The sequence below is a fragment of the Neofelis nebulosa genome, chromosome 13 (genome assembly GCF_028018385.1).
Source record: "Neofelis nebulosa isolate mNeoNeb1 chromosome 13, mNeoNeb1.pri, whole genome shotgun sequence".
NCBI classification, from domain to species: Eukaryota; Metazoa; Chordata; class Mammalia; order Carnivora; family Felidae; genus Neofelis; species Neofelis nebulosa.
This window is the reverse complement of record NC_080794.1, coordinates 60989352-60996346: the sequence shown is the minus strand read 5'-3', so window position 1 is coordinate 60996346 and position 6995 is coordinate 60989352. Positions and strand designations below refer to the sequence as shown.

General features: G+C 46.7%; 1 long non-coding RNA gene across 1 annotated transcript; it reads left to right on the top strand.

The window, feature by feature from the left end:
- The first annotated feature begins 2169 nt into the window (after nucleotides 1-2169).
- On the top strand, nucleotides 2170-6005 carry LOC131493153 (uncharacterized). Its single transcript, XR_009252491.1, has 3 exons — nucleotides 2170-3298; nucleotides 3459-3580; nucleotides 5048-6005. It is a non-coding gene; the product is annotated as an uncharacterized LOC131493153 (long non-coding RNA).
- The last annotated feature ends 990 nt before the right edge of the window (nucleotides 6006-6995 follow it).

Sequence of the window (6995 nt, the reverse complement as noted above, 5' to 3'; positions counted from 1 at the left end):
TCTGGGGCTCTAATCCTAAGCTGTCCTTTCTTTCCCAGAACCTACTCCTCAACTCCAGTGGCATCTGTGGCCACATCTTCTCTTTTCCTTTAGTCATGAGACCATCCTGGAGAGGGGAGGGAAGGTCACAGGAAAGGCGGTAAAAGGTTTAGCCGCCGGCTCTCTGGGATTGGCTCCTGCCTGCTATGGCTGGCCATGGGAATGCCTCTGCTCCTGGTGTGCACAGCCCTGGGGGCTGCTGGGATTTGCTACTTGAAGGGGACTTCAAGTCAGGGTGTGCACCGAGCACGGCCTGCTTCTCCCAGAGGCGATGCTGCCCTTCAGTGTTTGTCTGTGTTGTGATCCGTCAAGATCTTTTTTAAGTTAATGAATTCATAATAAGGTGTGTGTGTGTGTGTCCTGTAGTTTCTATGTGGATAAAAATGTAGCTGTAAAGTGTAGAAACTGAAATTTGTGGGTGTTAAGGGTCTTCATCTTCCCAAATGCAGGGAACTAGTGATGAATTCTCTAAAAGCAAAGGAAGAGGAAGTTGTGCTGGTCAGAGCAGGAAAGAAAACGTTAAAAATGTAACCTCCTTCCTCATGACCAACTGTCTTGGGCATAAAACACCCATTAATTTCTCTGTTCAGCTTACAGGCCTGGGGCCAGGGCCTTCTGCCGGCCCAGATGAAAAGCCACTGGGATTTACTGGAAACCTAATCACCCAGTAATCCAGGATTTATTAAGTACTTTAATGTAACTGGAATTGACCATTAATGAGAGGTCTTGTACTGCAGCCACTTCTTGAACGCTTGCTGTGGGAATTGTGTGCAATGAACCAGGAAGAGGAGGAGAATGGAGAGGAGAGGCATGGCCGTCTTTTTTGTCACTGCTTCCCTCTTCCATGGAAGCACAAAAGCCTACTCTTTCCAGAGCAATCTAGAAACCATCTGGTATGGAGGAAAAGGGGATATATTTAGTCTCAGGCAAATCCTTTGCAGAGACAGAATCGGTGCCTGGCAGAGCTATTTGGGACTCAGGGACAATGGCGCCCTCTCAGGGCCATTGTGAGGAGGGGAAGGGGTTGGAAGCATACCACCAGATTCTCCATGCCCACTTGAGCCAGGGAGCTAGCTCCTTTGTCTCTGATTTACAGTAAGAATTTATATAAATAAGGAGCCTGAAAGCCATCAAACTAGCTCACAAATGATGTTTTACAGATAGAAATGGAGATTTGGAAAAATAGTGACTTAGGCCTAAGGTGATACATCCAGTGAGTGGCAGTGAGTGCCAGTGTATAGAATTGAATTCATCTTTCCTTTTATTTTATTTTTAAAAATTATTTAATTTTTTAGAGAGTGTGAGTCGGGGAGAGGGGCAGAGGGAGAGAGAGAGAGAATCTCAAGCAGGCTCCATGCTCAGCAAAGAGGCCCATGGGGAGCTCGATCTCAGGACCCTGGGATCATGACCTGAGCTGAAATCAAGAGTTGGGCACTCAGCCATCTGAGCCACCCAGGCACCTTCATCTTTCCTTTTAAAGCAACTCTAAGCATACAGTTGGATAAGATGTATACATCCCTGTAACCACCACCCCAATTAGGATGTACGATATTTCCATCATTCCAGAGAGTTCTCTCATGCCACTGTACAGTCAGTCCCCATGTACCTGCCCCAGGCTACCATCTCATTTCTATCACTGGAAATTCCTTTTTGTCACTAATTCCGTTGTCTAGTTTGCAGTTGGGGTATTGACTAAGTAAGCCTCCTTTCGCTGCCTGGCTGACTTGAAATATCTGAGTGTTCCCACGTGGAGAAGAGAGGACCCTTGTTACTGTTTCTGAGACCAATGGCAGGAAAGAGTGAATCTGGCTTGTGGAAACCAGAGTTCTTGAAGGCAGGAGCTGTTCCTTATTTTCTGTTTCTGCAATACCAGAACAGTACCTGGAACATAGGAAGCTCTTAGTAAATGTACTTAGTAAATGTATCTGTCCAATAATGGAATGATTATCCATTGGAGAAGCTGTTCTGTTCCTTCCTGGTTAAAAATGTGCTGGTAGTTGTGGTGCCTATCACTAACGAACACAAGTGAGTTTGAGTTTCTGACCTTGAGGGATAGACACAGGGCAAGAGCTGTGTCTCTTCCTGTGTTCTGTTCCTTCCTGGTTAAAAATGTGCTGGTAGTGGTGGTGCCTATCACTAACGAACACAAGTGAGTTTGAGTTTCTGACCCTGAGGGATAGACACAGGGCAAGAGCTGTGTCCAGTCGTCTTGGCTCGGCCCCAGGGGCACAGTGCAGTGGGAGAGATGTGGTAGGTGGTAGGTAGGTAGCTGAATGCTGTGGAAACAGAGGGAAGAGGCATAGAATACGACTGGGAGATTTGGGGAAGCTTTTCTGGAGGGCACATGTCATGAGGGATGGTGAGAAGTAGCCTGTGGAAAGGGATTTTGGTGCAGGAACCAGCCTAAGGCATGGCAACTTGAGAGACCACGGTCATGTGACATAATTGCTCTGAGTGGGAAAATGGAACGTATGTGGCCCCTGCAGTTGTTGTCATCCTAAGATTCTGTAAGTAGCGGGGTTTAGCTGAATGGCCACAAGTGCCCCAAAATACCCACACACATTTGAGGTTTGGGTCAGAAAATGCTCTGAAAATGGCCATTTTCTGCAACAAGGTTTTGCATCCTGGGAACAGAAATGGAAATGAACGGATGGTCAGGGTGAAACGTTGCTGGACCCGTAGATACGGAGAAAGGCAGAGTGGCAAGGGAGTCCCCGGTGTCAGCAAGAGCCATGGAAAATGCCAAGTGTTGCACCATTGAGCACAACTGGCATTCACAAGTGGCTGGTGGGAGTGTTACGTTGATTCAATCACTTTGGAGAAAACTGGCAGGATCAACTAACTAGCGGAAGGTCTAGCCTTATACCCAGGCTGTTCCGCTGATATGTTTATACCCAACAGAAATATGCTCACCAACAGGCTTGGCCTGGAGCTCTCCAGATGCCAGCGAGTACTCGAATGGATACCTGCGTGGTGGGTTCTGCCTCCCACATGTTCACATCCTGTGAATATGTTGCATTACATAGCAAAGGGGGATTAGGCAGCAAATGGGATTAACAGGTGAACCAGCTGACATTAAAGAGATTATCCTGGATTATCAGGGTGGGTCAAATGTATCACAAATTTCCTTAAATGAGGAAGAGGGGGACAGAAGGGCCAGAGACGGTGGTATGAGAAAGACTCCACTAGTCTATACTGGCTTTGGAGATGGAAGGAGCCGTGAGCCCGGCAATGCGGGCGGCTGCTGGAAGCCGAGAAGGTGAGGAAACACTCTTACCTAGAGCCTTTGGGAAGGAAGGCAGTCCTGCTGACACCTGGATTTTGGCCCAGGAGACCCATTTCTGACCTCTGACCTCCAGAACTGTAAGATCATGGATTTGTGCTGTTTTAAGCTCTAAATTTGTGGCAATTTGTTACAGCAAGAATGAGAAACTAATACGTGGAATATTCATATGGTGGAATACTACACAGCAATGAGGACAGAGGATTTGCAATTACATGTAACAATATGGCTGAGAACATGCTGTATGATTTAATTTATGTAAGTATAAAGATGGGCGAAATGAATGCATGCTATTAGAAAATAGGAGAATGGTTACTCTGGGCTGAGGGTGGCCATGGGGTACTAAATGACCAGAAGGGGGCGTGAGGAAGTTCTGAGATGCTGGTTATGCAGGCGTGTTCGTTTGCAAAGATTCACTGAGCTGTACACTTAACCATATTTGTACTTTCCTCTATGTATGTTATGCTTCAATAGAATGTGTGTATTTTGAGGGGCATGAAGGAAATTGATTTTTAACTGGGTGCTAATTATATAAGTGTTTGGCTCTTGGTCTTGGTAAGGGTGGAAAGTCGGCCGGGAGGATAGGGAGAAGGTGGAAAGACGCAGAAAGAAGATGGAAAGATGGGGGAAGGGGAGGCCTAGGGACACTTCCTGGAGGTAATGCTTAGGCAGAGTATGTAATGTTGGGGAGCCTGGATGCTGTGGAGCAGGGGTGGACATCTTGGGGGCCCAGAGTTGAGTCATTCCATATATATTTCCCGAACTAGTGATGTTTCATGGGGAGTTCTCAGGGATATCAGCCTCACGGGTGGGGCTGATGAAGGGGGTTGCTGAATGGTCCAGGAAGGTATTACTGACAAAAGTGTGGAATTTAGATGAGAGGCAAAGGGGACATGGAAGCTCTGGGGGGATGGACAGGGTGGGTGGAGTGTGTTCTGAGAGAGCCAGACTACACTTAAGGCATTGTTTCCCTGAAATAACTTTTGAGGTGGTACTTTGGGTGAACTGTTCAAAAAAAAATTTTTTTTTAATGTTTATTTTTGAGAGAGTGAGAGAGAGAGAGAGAGAGAGAGAGAGAGAATGAGTGGGGGAGGGGCAGAGAGAGAGGGAGACACAGAATCCGACGCAGGCTCCAGGCTCTGAGTGGTCCGCACAGAGCCCCACATGGGGCTCGAACTCAGGAGTAGTGAGATCATGACCCGAGCTGAAGTCGAACACTTAACTGACTGAGCCGCCCAGGTGCCCCTCTACCCCCTGGAGTTTGAGTCAGTTGCCCAGGAAGTTGCATTTCTAACAGGGTGCCAGGTGGTGCTAATATTGTTGGTCCAGAGGCCACACCGAGAACCACTGATGTAGAGATAGCAGTGGGTGGAGAGTTTGTGACCAGTCGTGGGTGTGGAATATGGGGCTGGAGGGGCAGCGGGTCAGCTCCCTGCAGGAAGGGGAGGAGCAGGTATACGGGCGGTGACACCTAGGCAGAGGCAGAGGCAGATTCAGCCTTACCTGGCAGAGGGTGGAGTGAGCCGGTGCTGGGGTGGGCACACAGTGCCAAGTGGGATGCCCAGGAGGGCTGCAGCTGGGGCTGCTTCTTTGAAGTCAGGGAAGCTAATACGCAGCCCCAGCACCCGCAGCTTAGCAATGATGTAGGAAAAGGGAAGTAAATCCAGACCTTCTGACAGTGCCTAGGGAGACTACTGACTCTAGTTTTTCTCCCCTTTTGATTAGCTCTGAAAGGAAGGAAACCAACATCTGAGCACCCACTTCCTCTTAGGAATTTTATATGCTGTATCACATTTAATTATTACAGTCCGTGATGTAGGTATCATTAATCTGTTTTAAGAACGAGGAGGGGCACCTGGGTGGCTCAGTTGGTTGAGTGCCTGGCTTCAGCTCAGGTCATGATCTCACCGCTAGTGAGTTCAAGCCCCGCGTCAGGTTCTGTGCTGACAGCTCAGAGCCTGGAGCCTGCTTCAGATTCTGTGACTCTGTCTCTTTCCACCCCTCCCTGCTCTCTCTCTCTCTTTCAAAAATAAATAAACATTAAAAAAATTAAAAAAAAAAAAAAGAATAAGGAAACGGAGGCCCTGAAAAGTGAAGAGACTTGCCCATTGTTACCTAGGTAAACCTGTGATGCAGTCAGCCCTATGGTTGACTAATTAAATTTCTTGTTTGTTCCCCACTCCCTCAATATTATTGCAACATGCAATTCATTTTACGTTCTTCTTTTCGTATTAAGTACATGTGCCTGTAATCACCACCTCTACCATTAGATGGCGCAGGTGACCTTTCACCCAGTTAATGCATCAGACGGAGAGGCTGGGTGGGTGGGGACCTCAATTAAACCTCCCTTTCTTGAATTTATTTGTTTTAATTTTAGTCAGAAGTGAGCTTGAAAGATTGAAAACCATTATAAACTTACCCTAGAAATAAACACAGGTAGCTGGATCTGTGTGTGTCTGTGGCCAATTGTATAATTGGGATTGTTCCAAGTTGACAATCATGTAAAATGCCGTTTATCAAAAGATAGGTAGTAAAAGTGTGCTTATTTATAGCTTACAAATATATTACTAAATTTTAATAGTAATGGTAGCAATTGTTTAGGACTTAGGCAAACAAAAGGCTTTTTTTGGGTGAGGAATATTCTTTCACTGATACTTTTTAGAATTGCAGGTATATGGTCATAATAAAAAGCAGACCAACTACTAGTTCATTATTAAAAAAAAAATCTCCATAGGGGTGCCTGGGTCGTTCAGTCAGTTAAGTGTCCAACTTCGGCTCAGGTCATGATCTCAGGGTTTATGGGTTCGAGCCCCGCGTCAGGCTCTGTGCCGACAGCTTAGAGCCTGGAGCCTGCTTCAGATTCTGTGTCTCCCTCTCTCTCTGCCCCTCCCCTGCTTGTGCTCTGTCTCTCAAAAATAAATAAACATTAAAAAAAATCTCAATAAACGACTGACTCCCTTGTTGCCTGCACCCAAAGGGAACCAATCTGACCACACCACCCTTGGTAGCACAGGTACCTACTATCCTAGGGCTTTCATTCTGTTTTAGGAATGAGGAACTAAGGCCAGAGAGGCAGTGTGCCTCCATTACATCACAGGAGTGCTGATGGCTGGTCTAGAACTAGAAGTCAGGTGCTCTGACTCCTTGTCCAGTGCTCTTTGTGCCACATCATTCTATTTGAGAAGTGGTGGCAGTTACAGCCATCTTGTTTGTCATGTCTCTGTGTATAAAAACCTTGAGCCTGACACCATGGCCAAGAGCCTAGCTCCCTCCTGCTGTGCCACTTATAGGATGAGCATAGCGGTGGGCTTGCGGTGCAGGGGGAGACTCAGAAAATTACTGTGTGAGTGAGGAAAAGAAGGAAAGAAATGCCCTCCAGACACTTTAGAAGCTTACCATTCCTGAATGTGGGGGGAGCAGTCGGGCAGCCATCTGGTGGTAGATTGATTACATTGGACCCCTTCCATCATGGAGAGCATCGATTTGGTCATCATTGAAATAGACACTTATTCTGGATGAGGATTTGCCACCCTTTCCTGAAATACTTCTGCCAGCCCAACCATCTGTGTGCTCACAGAATACCTCATTCACTGTCGTGGTATTCTACAAAATATTGCTTCTGATTGGGGATCTCATTTCAGAGCAGTATAAGAGCAGCAACAGATTTGTGCTG